At 36.5% G+C, this 12,387-nt stretch overlaps 1 protein-coding gene and 1 long non-coding RNA gene across 4 annotated transcripts in view; one reads left to right on the forward strand and one right to left on the reverse strand.

The window, feature by feature from the left end:
- LOC143223476 (zinc finger CCCH domain-containing protein 15 homolog) overlaps positions 1 to 12,387 on the reverse strand; it is a 282,471-nt gene that overhangs the window by 134,653 nt on the left and 135,431 nt on the right. The gene's annotated exons all lie outside the window — the stretch shown is intronic.
- On the forward strand, positions 3,613 to 5,328 carry LOC143223473 (uncharacterized). Its single transcript, XR_013012924.1, has 2 exons — positions 3,613 to 3,740; positions 4,320 to 5,328. It is a non-coding gene; the product is annotated as an uncharacterized LOC143223473 (long non-coding RNA).

The following is a 12,387-nucleotide window of genomic DNA, read 5'->3' on the forward strand; positions in this document are numbered from 1 at the left end:
GAGTTCTGTTAAATCCAACTAAAACACAAGCAATCACCTTCTACAGGAAATTAAAAAAATAAAGAAAAAAATCTAGAAAAAATAAAATTATCACTCGGAAATACGACCATTAACATGAGCAAAAACATCACATTCCTTGGAATCACTTTCGACACAAAACTAACATGGAAAAAACATGTTAACAATATACACTCATCAATTAGAAAACGGATTTCACACCTAATGACTAACCAGCAGACAATCAAAATGTTCACCAAACACCATTATCCAAATATACAAGGCTTACATCCGTCCACTAATAGAGTACGGATGTCAAGTCACATACAATATGCCAAATAACACACTCCAGAAAATCCAAGTTCAACAGAACAGAATACTAAGATCTGCATTCAGTCTACCGTCGTTCACGCCAGTAAATTATATTCATCAAATCAGTAATTTACCAACACTAAGAAATAGACTAACATAAATATCACACAAATATTATCTAAAAGCAGAAAACAGAAACAAACTAACGGCATCACTATACAAATTAACTAGTGCACCAACAAAATACATTTCACCTTGCAACATATTTCAAGAATAATCACAAATTACACAACAAAGTATCTAAAGAATTAAACTCATGTTAATAATATGTATTCTCTTTTTCAGATATCGGGCACAGGACAGGCAAAACTTTCGGCGCCTGTCCTGTGAAAGTGGGTTTTCTCGGGGGACTCCCGTTTTCCCCCACAGCAAAAACTTAGGCATTGAATTTTTAGAAACTAAACTAAACTACCGTGGCAGGGGTTCAGTTTAGAGAGAGAGAAATCAGAAGAGTTCTCTTCCCAACCGGGGTGTTCAGGAACGTTGTGGTTCCTCTTCGTCCCCTTTCGTGGATTGTTATTAAGATTAAGTGGTGGTTTTTTTTTGGTTTTTTTATTTAATAAATTAATTATTGTTATTATTCTTGACTTTTTGGGTGGAGGATGTCTCTCTAAATGTTGTCTTGGGTGGAGGCAAAGGCAGCAACGGAAAGAAAGGCCGGGACCTGTTCTGAAAGGAAGAAGTTGAGCAGATGTGAACATGAATATAATTCAAATCCAGATCAAATCAAACGGCACGATTCAGGGTCTGGCAAAAGAGTTGCCTGGGCTGGGATCTCGAAATCCAATGCCTAAAGATTTTGATGTGGGGGGAAACGGGAGCGCCCCGAGAAAACCCACTTTCACAGGACAGGCGCCGAAAGTTTTGCCTGTCGTGTGCCCTGTACCTGAAAAAAAGGAATTCAAGTTAATAACATGGATTTTATTTATTTAGATTCTTTGTTGAGTGGATTGTGATTCTTGAAATATGTTGTAAGGTGATATGTATTTTGTTGGTGCACTTGATAATTTGTGTAGTGATGCCGTTAGTTTGTTTCTATTTTCTGCTTTTAGATAATATTTGAGAGAAAGTTCTGTTATTCTATCTCTTATAGTTGGTAAATTACTAATTTGATGTAGATAATTTGTTGGCGTAAATGATGGTAGGCTGAATGCAGATTTTAATATTCTGTTTTGTTGTACTTGGATTTTCTGGAGTGTGTTGTTTGACATATCGTATGTTACTTGACATCCATACTCTATTAGTGGACGGATGTAAGCCTTGTATATTTGTATAATGGTGTTCGGTGCGCATTTCGATTGTTTACCAGTTATAGCCTTTAGATATGAAATCCTTTTTCTGATTGATGAGTGTATATTGTTTGTGTTTTTTCCATGTTAGTTTTGTGTCGAAAGTGACGCCAAGGAATGTGATGTTTTTGCTCATGTTAATGGTTGTGTTTCCAAGTGATAGTTTTATTTTTTCTAGATTTTTTCTTTGCTTCTTTAGTTTTCTATAGAAGGTGATTGCTTGTGTTTTTGTTGGATTTAACACGACTCTCCACTTGTTGCTTCATGTTGAGACGTTGTTTAATGATTCTTGTACGCGAGACATGGCCATTACTGGGCATGGAATGCCCCAAGGATCAGTCCTCTCTCCACTTCTATACATAATTTTTGTCAGTGACATACCTTTTCCAAATCTAACATACACACACAATTCACAATACGCAGACGACATCGCAATCTGGAGCACCTCCAGAATTTTTAGATTCCAGCACAGGCAACTTTATTGCCAGAACCTGAGTCGGGTCGTTTGAATTCGTGTTCGTATTTACTTTGACTTCTGCCTTTCGGGACGGGACCTGGCCGTTCTCTCCGGTGCTGCCTTTGCCTCGGTCTAGGATAACATTAAGAATGACCTCCTTCACCCAAAAAAGAGTAAAAAATTATTTAATAAATAAATAAATAAAAATAAAACTAATAACCTTTCACGAAAGGGGACGAAGAGGAACCGCAACGTTCCTGAACACCCCAGTTGGAGAGAGAATTCTCCCGATTTCTCTCTCTCTAAACTAAACCTCTGCTACGTTAGTTTGCGTTTGCTTAGTGTGAGATCACGCATGTGAACAGAAATATATTCTCTTTCCAGAAATTTAACCGGATAGTGATTAGTTGCATTTAGGGAATTATCGTGGAGGTTTCCCAACTTTTGTTGTTATTGTTCTTCAGAATTGCTAGAAGGTAGACATAGAAGCTGCAATACGTTTTTAATTACTCTCCTTTTAGTAAATTCACGATTAGTGCCTTCACTATTTTTAATTGCATGTTTATGTTCAAGGGAGCTCGAACTTATCGTTTGAGTTTGTTCGTTTGTTGCGATTTAGAGTAAAGCTACATAATGGTCTGGCCATAAACTTATCTTTTACCAACTGTAACTTATGTGAGAGTGGTTGTACACGTTTAATGTTACTTTTATTTTATCTAAAATTGAAAATTTCCCTAAATCGCAGCGTTATGAAGCGGTAACTCTTTATCTTTTCTCGGTCTTGCATAACTGCTTAACTTTATTGGAAGTGTAGAGGTGGGGGTAGAAGAAACTAAGTCACTTTAACACGTTTATAAATAATAGTGTATGTGCACTCACCAGAAAAAGTAGTGAAGTAGACATATACGTGTTAGGCGGCTGTATCTAGAACCATCGGAAACCGCGTGTTTTTTAATAATTTTCAATCACCAAATGATGAGACACTTCGTCATGGAAACGATAATGTTGAATGTTTCAAATCTCATAAGTTATTAGTTTCTTATATAATTACCAAAAATATTTTATCTCATATTGGTTATTACAGGATCAATGGAACATAAATTTAGCCCAATAAGTAATAAGAAAAGAAATTAATTGATTATTGAATAAATTTAAAGTCACTAATAGAAATAAAATGTGTACGGAAGAAAATCAATGACATTATGCGGAAAAAAATGAAAAAGAAAAGGTTTCGTCCCATGCCGGAATTGAACCCGGGTTTCCTGGGTGTTAGCCAGGTCTACTAGCCAACTAGACTACACGGGAGCGTTGTAATTATTTTCTTATATTCTATTTATGGTTTAATATTATAAACGTATAAACTATATATTGTTCTATTATGTTGGAATACCCTCTAAACTCGATTAATAAATGTACTCTATTTATGTAAAATTTTTACAAGATATGTATTTCTATTAAAGGTTATTCTTTGTTTATTTCAACTTTTTTAACCAATGTACTTCATCAGGTTCTTAATTACTTAAAGCTCAGTAAATAGTTCTTTTTTATCCTCTTTGTTTTTCAGATAGAAAAATATCAAAATGGGGACTTTGTTTATTGTGAAAACCAGCCAATGCTTCCTATAGGTAAGATTAATTTGTTTTTAATCCCATGAAAAAATTTGGTCACTTAACGTGTTGAAATGCTGATGATATTGTAATTTTATCTTGAACAATTATAAAGGTAAAGGTTATCTCTAATTCTCATTTAAAAAATGTTAAAATGATTTAGTATGAAAATTTGGAAATCTACTATGAAAGTCGTCCTATCTAATTTAAATAAAGTAGCCAATGTTACACAAAAGATGCGTATTTATGAATTAAACTTTTCTTTTTATAAAATCCAAACAAGGGATTGCAATGAACTTTTTTTGCTACAGCTAAAATGTTTACAAATTACTTTTAAAGTTACAAAAATTCCCAGCCATGTTTAGAAGATGAAGAAAGAAAAAAAAAAAACCTAATCATGTGTGGTTCTTTACACTGTTATGTAATTTCTTCCATGCCACTTGTTTTCAGTGGTTTATTTAAAAACTCTGATTTGAGTGATTCAGGTTACAAAATTGATTTAATTTGATTGTTTTAACATTCTATAACATTTTTGGACGGTCAGGTTGTTTTTATAGTGGTAGCAACTTAACAGGCTTCTTGCATATGTACTTGAAGGTCTCTCGGATGTCCCAGTGGAAGCCATGGTCAAGCTGTATTGCCCAAAATGTATGGACAACCCCAAGTCATCGCGACATCACCAGACAGATGGAGCATATTTTGGAACTGGGTTTACACACATGCTTTTCATGGTTCATCCATAATACAGGCCTAAACACCCTTCTAACCAGTTTGTCCCTCGGTATACAGACCATTTTAATTATTTTGACTGACATGAGTCTCACTGCATTAGTCCCAACAGCATTTGGTGTGGAATGTTATTTCACATAAAAATGGACCTATATGATTAAATATTTTTAAAGTATCCATCAACACAACACAAGAGCGAAATTTTGAAATTTTTTTCTATTATTTAACTTAAGCCTGATATGTCTCAGTGGTTCGGGAACTAAACTACCAGACTGCAGGCCGTGGGTTTTATTGAGCATCCTTTCATGAGAATTTACATCTTGAAGCTATTTTTGTATCACTTGTTACCCTTCACGCCACAGTTCAAAGGTCATGTCATCACATTTGTTGATTGGCATTTAAAATCTAATAGAACTAGTATTTTAAAAATTTGTCAATAAGTTTGGAATCAAATTGTAGATGAATTCAAACTAATACTACATGTCACTTATTACAGGATGAATGGAACATAAATTTAGCCCAATAATTAATAAGAAAACAATTTAATTGATTATTGGATAAGGTTAAAGTCACTAACAGTAATAAAACGTGTGCAGAAGAAAATCAATGAAATTATGTGGAAAGAAATGAAGAAAAAAAGGTTTTGTCCCATGCCGGGATTGAACCCGGGTTTCCTGGGTGTTAGCCAGGTCTACTAGCCAACTAGACTACATGGGAGCGTTATAATTATTTCCTTATATTATATTTATGGTTTTATAATATAAACGTATAAATTATATATTGTTGTATTATTAGATATATTTCGTAAACTTACCATTTTATTACTTTGGAATTACATAAGAAAAAAGTATTGTACAATAATAAAAATCTAACCGTGGCACGTAGTATTTTATTTTCACTCGGCAACACTCACGACACGTCAAATCATTTTCCAACACATAAATTCTATTTAAAGGTATATATTTGTTTTATTTAGAATACTAAATAATTTACTAACTATATTTACACATTTACTTTTCATTCGCTATGCAATAATTTCTAGCTTCTATGTTGTAAATAAGAAGATCTCTGTAAATATCGTTATTACTTTGTTGTTTTTGAATTTCGCGCAAAGCTACACGAGGCCTATTTGCGCTAGCCTTTCCTAATTTAGCAGTGTAAAACAAGAGGGTAGGCAGCTACTCACACCACCAATTCTTGGGCTACTCATTTACCAACGAATAGCGGGATTGACGAGAAAATGTCATAGTTTACATATATAGAGATTCTTCTACCAAAGGTAAAGTAAAATTGAAACTCATGAAGGGGAGGCCTAATGTTTCACATGATCGCCTGTGCCCACTGCTGTAGGCTGTAGTTACGCCTACTGAAAGCTCATCACCACACCTTTGGCTGGTTAAACAAGTAAATATAGTTAGGCATGTTATTAAGGTAATTTATATACAACATTAACTGGGGGGTTAAGCCCTCTTCAATCACCAATAATGCAACGTAAAATAGGTTAAGTATTGGAATAGTGTTAGAGCTCGTACCTAAATCATTGTCCCCCTTATGTATATATCTAGAAACATTTTATATTGTAAAGTAATTTCTTTATCATTGAAATGGGGAGAGGATTTGAATTAATACTTTACATGTGTTGTTCTGATAACAAAAATATGTTTATTTATAACTTTTTAAACAGCCTTACTTCTAACAAAACCCTTACAATCTGTTTGTTTGTTTGAAGTTAAACACAAAGCTACACAGTTGGTTATCTGTGCTGTGTCCATCATTAGTATCAAAACTGAGGTTCAAGAATTGTAAGCCCACAGACTTACTATTGTGCTACTGGGAGGCCTCTGCTTTCTAGCCAAACCAATTTTCTATCCATTTAATAATAATTCCCCCACACCCAGAGATGTTATTATTGTAACAAGTCTTTTCTGAGGCACCTTATCAAAAGCTTAACAACTAACTGGCCAATAATTGTATAAACAATGTTTATCCCTTCCTTTCAATGATGTGTGAAAAATATTGGCTAAAGTTTCACAAATAAAAGTTCCTATAAAACTCTAGAATATAAGTTGTCTGGTCCATAGGATTTATAAATTTTTAGGTTTACTAACTTCTCTTAAGTCAGTATTTCACCCATACATTGAGTGCTGTGGTTGAGGCATAATAATTACATCTTTCTTTGTAAAAAACTGAAGACAATATGTAGTGTAATAAGTTTACCATCTCATAATTTTCTGACATTAGCTCCCCACTATCATTTTTAAAACGTCCAGTCTCCATCCTAACATTTTGCTTACCCATTATACACCTACAGGGTGGTCCGTATGTCCCTACCCATCCATATATTTTATGCATCCAGTGTATCTGTGTGCTGTCCCTCATTCTCGCTGCATAATATTATGCACAATACACTCTTCAAGTTTTAATGGGCTTACATTGGCTATATTTCTCTAAAAAAAAAATAATAATAATACATGCGCAATTGAATATAACATAATAACATATGGATGGGTAGTAACTTACAGGCTACCCTGTAGAGAATTTCTTATTGTTTAACTCTCTCAGCCAACCACCTTTTTTGCCCTTTTGACTTATTTTTTAACCAGGTCTCTATAACCTTCCAAGTCCTTGCTATTTTCAGAAAGTTTAAATTTCATGAATTCATTATATTTATATCTGATATGATCTCTTAAACCTTTACTGAACCATTCTGCTTATTCTGCCCCACTTCCCTTTTTTCATCTACATATTTCTTTAGTATCAGATGCAAAATTATCCACTAACACTAACTGACTCAACCTTACTGCTATATTCTTTAATATACCCTAACTCAACAGGATGCAATTCACTCCTCACATACAAAGCTACTTCTCACCCTCTCTCTTCAGTACTCTACCTGTAGTAAATAATCTGTAGCTTGGTATATTAAACAAGATTTCTCTCATCAAAACTGTTAATATCGAACCAAGTCTCAGTATAACACATATTGAAATCCACTGTATCCAAAACTGTCTTGAACTCATCAGTTTAATTTCTAATAGTTCTAGCATTATGATAGTAACAATCAGTTATATATTTTAAAACAAATTCATATTTTGTGCCTGTTGTACACATTTTCCTATCAGTTATATTTCTAATTTTACTAATATCATAACTCTCATATCTCTTTAATCCTAGTTTAAATCTATCAATACAACTCAGTTAAACTGCCATTGTTTAACTGAAGCTCCTCGATTTTAATCATATTGATAACCCATTCTGAGACCCTGTAAGCAGTTCTTCTAGTGGGGACTATCAAAAAAAAAAATCGGTTTTCTCTTTCTGTGCCTTCCGGTATGACTTAAATTAATCTTAAATTACTGTGTTTAACTTTGCTACTTTGAATTCTGCAACATCAACTATCATTAGCAGGTCCTTACAAGGAAATTTTCTAAATAGAGACTTAACAAATCTAATTGAGATATTCTGATGCTAGATGCTAACCTAAATTTAATGAAGTAAAATGTGTTTCAATGCGATGACGCAAGGTTTGTTGTCAAGGTACTAGGGACGTTTCAGATTGTGTTTGCGGAGAGGGGGGAGGGGACTGAGTATGAATATGCATTTAGGTTGCTTACAAACTTAGGACTGAAAAAAAAAATCGAAATAGAGCAAGCCTAAGTATCTCAGTAAAATTATATACATGGATGACACGTTACTTCGACAATGCATAGCTATATTAATGATCTTTTAAAATGGAAATATAAATGAATAATGCCACAGTTGCTCTACTGGCCTATTCACCTTTATATATCAAATTTCATATACTGATATCATAATTTTACTGACCTCGTTATCATATCGCAAAAGTATAAACTGATGTACATCTATGGATAGAAATACAAATCACTTTTACCAAGGAAGAGTAAAATTACCGTATGTGATCTAATGATGGGAACAACTTCCTCCAGCAAAGTCGTGTTCCGTGAATACACCGAGCTTCACCTTCCTTCTGTCATTCTTTTGTACAAAGCCATTGGCAATAGAAACGAGGTCTAACGATGCTGTGCGTTCCTTGTGGATGTGGAGAACTGCCAAACTATTAAAACGAGATTGGTTCATTGTTGATCGTAGCCATGTCTTGAGTCTTCTGGCCGTCGAGAAGCTCCTACAGCATTAGTTGATGGGTTAACAAGCAGGAGTTTGACTAGAATTATCACTTCCGTGATTAGGCATCTTTGAGGTTCTTTCAGCTGCTTCACGGCCAGATAAATGTCGTTGCAGCATTCAAAGTGACGATCTTCAGAGTCACTGCGTAACAGTCCATTGAGGAGAGGTAGTTGTGCCTTGAGAGAAAGGATGTCCAGATCATCACCGTGTTTGTCCGCCAAGTTCTTCAGCTCATCAGGAGTATCCTCTTCTTGAAGAGATTTCAAGAGGAGATCTTCCATATGTTGATACGCCTGGAAGCCTGGCTGATCAAAACGAAGGTTGATTGCGTTAATGGCAAGGTCAAGAACCTCAAAGTACTGCCTTCTGTAGAATTCCTTGGGAGACGACGGGAACGATGGCTCACCGGTTCCTACCTCAAAACGCTTGGGCTCTCTCTTCTGTCTTGGCATTTGAGGTTCGGAAATGTTGAGCTCCATTGCCTTTCGGTGCACTTCTTCATATATCTTGTCAAAATTACCATCATTCCTCATTTTATCAAGAATGCCTGCTACCAGTTTTGCATTTTGTTGCCCCTGTGCTGCAGACAGGCAGGTCTTCTGCAATGTTTTTGACAAATTGTCCGTCAAAGAGTACACGGCGACACCAAGATGAAGAGCGAAGAAGTACTCAACTTTCTCCATTTGGGATCTGACACCTATTATTCGTTCCTTCATTTCAGAGTCTAGACGATCTTCCAGACAAACGTCCCACTCCAAGAGAAGCGCTTCGTAGTTGGCAATGATGCGGTCGAAGTTTTGGCCGCGAACTGTCCACCGAGTTGGGCAAATCACCTTTAGACCTGCTGTTTCTAGGTTGATGTCAGCTTTATTTTTTCGAGCAGACCTTGACGCTTTGGTGAAAATTTTATAAGCTTGCAGATTTCGTATGTGATATCTAGGGTATCAGCTAACAACTTAGACCCTTTTGTTGCGTCACATACTGCCAAATTTAAGGCATGCCCATGGCAATGTGTATAGTGTGCCTTACGAGCATCTTTGAGGATTTGTTCAGCAACACCTCTTCATGATCCAGCCATAGGACCTCCGGCATTGTAGCACTGGCCCCGACAGTTGGCCAGGGTCAAGTTCATCCGAATTATCGCGTCCTTGATGGCCAATACGATGGTATCTGCCTTTATGGTGGGGATTTCATAAAATCCGATGAAGTCCTCATGAGGTTCCAGATTGTTGTCAATCCATCGAATACATATTGTAAGCTGTTCCTTGTTTGCAACGTCAGTGCATTCAACGGCAAGGATGGAGAAATAACGACCGTTTCTGATGCAAGACTCCACATCTTGCAATGCCATTACCTCTAATATTTCGTTCTGAACATCATGTGTAACATACTTGTTGGTTTTTTTCTTAAGCCACTTTATCATTTTAGAATTATCCTTTGCTCTGAGGTGATAAAGTTGTGTGAAGTTCGATTTTTCATCGCTGTGTCCTTGCAAAGCCAGTCCCTGTCTAGCCAAGAACTGTAAGTTCTTGATGATCTTGACCATGTTGCTCCTAGATTCTTTCTTCTCTTCTCCCAATGTCATGTCCAACATTTCGCCAATGTTAGAACATGTTTTGGGAAGAACTATTACATTTTCTACTGCCATTTTATGGCACTGCGACATTTGGTGATCTCGAAACTTTTACCTTGCCTTCTTCCAGTTTGAAAAGCCATCTCGGAGGAAAGCCGATTCTTTGTACTTTGCATTGAGTTTCTGCTCTTTTTCTGCCAGTAAGCAAGTGTGATAAAGAACCGTATTTGAAACCTCTATGTAGTGTTACCAAGGAAATTCTTCGTACCATGACGGTTGAAATGATCGTTTGAATTGCTTGCATTCCCTTTTGGGGTACTGGAAATTTCGTGGTTGATTTGGTTTTGACGGGATTATCAATTCCGCCTGTAAACTGTCATCCATACTTGCTTTGCTACCTACAGAAGAATGGATGCCTTTTGAAGCTGTCGATAGACCACGAGTTTCTACTGACGACCCGCTTTGCTGAACATCTGCCTGCTGTATAGTTTGTTCACATTTCCCTTGTTTAACAGGCAGCTTGGGACCACAGAACTTTTCCATCGATGACTGTATTTTTCTTTTTCTGGGAAGGGGCTTTGGACTGACATATTGAAATATGAAAAGAAATGACTGTATGATGTTTCCCTATTCAAATCGCCCTATTTTTTCATTTGGGTCATTTTTGGCAGAAAGAGTACCCATTAATAGGGATTTTTAAGAAGAACAATTGATCCATTTTAAGGTTTTTTTTATGGGGTACGTTCTACATTCACATCCATTGTGGAATCCTCCATGATGCGCAGGAAGTCATTACCCCATATAACGTACCCATCCAGGTCCATAGGAAGCTACCTAGTTAGCTGATAACATACCCATCCCGCGCCGGTCCGTATGAAGCTATCTAGTTAGATGCGTGCGGCCGACCGGCCAGCGAGGGATCTGGGCCGTGCGCACACCCGTGATTTTTAAATGTTGCACTTGAAATTTAAAAATCACGCGTGTGCGCAACGTGTACACATCGAGCATGAGCGACAATAAGGGTGAGAATCGGTGCGAGAACTGTAAGAATATCATTTTGAGCGATAAACTTACCCATATTTAGGGCAAAATGGATTGGGGGGGGGGTCATATTCAAGGATTTTCCGGCACAAATCATATCCCCCTTGTTTATGGTTTTCTTGGGGAAGTAACCTATTAGAGCGGAATACACCCATTAGGCGAGTACCTCTCCTGTAAAATTGTAATTACATTGGGGGAAGGGGTGGTGGAACGGGATATTGACAATTTAAACCAGTCTCACGTACAGGTGATGTTTCCATTTATGTTTTGGATATCAAATTCAGGGCTGCCACTCTAAACTTTTATTAATAATTTTTAATTAATAATTATAAATAATTACCCATACCCACATGGTTACTGATCTTTATTAAGTGGGATTACCTTGAACATCATTCTCATTGGATTTGCTCAAAGTTAACAATTTAGAAAACCCCACACCCCTGCGAGTGTCCAAACTTGATTAAAACCATCCCGCGTGTCAGAGTTGTGCACAGTAGGCCTATTAAATGCTTAATTGTAAATTGATAGCCTACAACTTACAAGGCTACAATACATAACATAACTGCCTAAGAACAAACTGACAATTATTAATCTAAGTTTATTTTGTACCTCACTCTCATGATCCTCACTGGTAGAAGCATGATCCATCTTGAGCTTAAATTCTGTATCAAGGCATCTGAGGGAAATTTTGGAGTCGTAATGAGACGCCTGGTAGGTTTTAGAATTAGTCTGAGCCAACTTCGTGTGTAGTTTATCATGCACACATGTACGTTATGTGTATGCATACTGTGTTACGTTTTGTTTCGGTTCTTATAATGCATATATTCGTGTGTGTTGTGATAGTTAGCTCGCCACCATGCACGCAAAGTCCAAGAATAAAAAAAAACAAAAAAAACATCGTCACATTCTATTTGAAGTCACGCAACAATACGCGCGCACAGCCCCATGCAACACATACATGATTGATAATATCGTGTGTGTCTACATCTCTGTAAGATTACGGTCATAATATGCAATCAAAGACAGGGCACGGTATGTAGTACAGATCCGCACGCGCGCCGTAGGCCTCGCTCGTTTATTTTATTTTTTTTATGTCGCGCACCTACGTCACCGCTCGTGTAGTCATGTAGGAATTTAAATAGGGTAAAACAAACGATTTTGATACCAGCAGGATGT

The sequence above is a fragment of the Tachypleus tridentatus genome, chromosome 8 (assembly GCF_004210375.1).
Source record: "Tachypleus tridentatus isolate NWPU-2018 chromosome 8, ASM421037v1, whole genome shotgun sequence".
Lineage (NCBI taxonomy): Eukaryota > Metazoa > Arthropoda > Merostomata > Xiphosura > Limulidae > Tachypleus > Tachypleus tridentatus.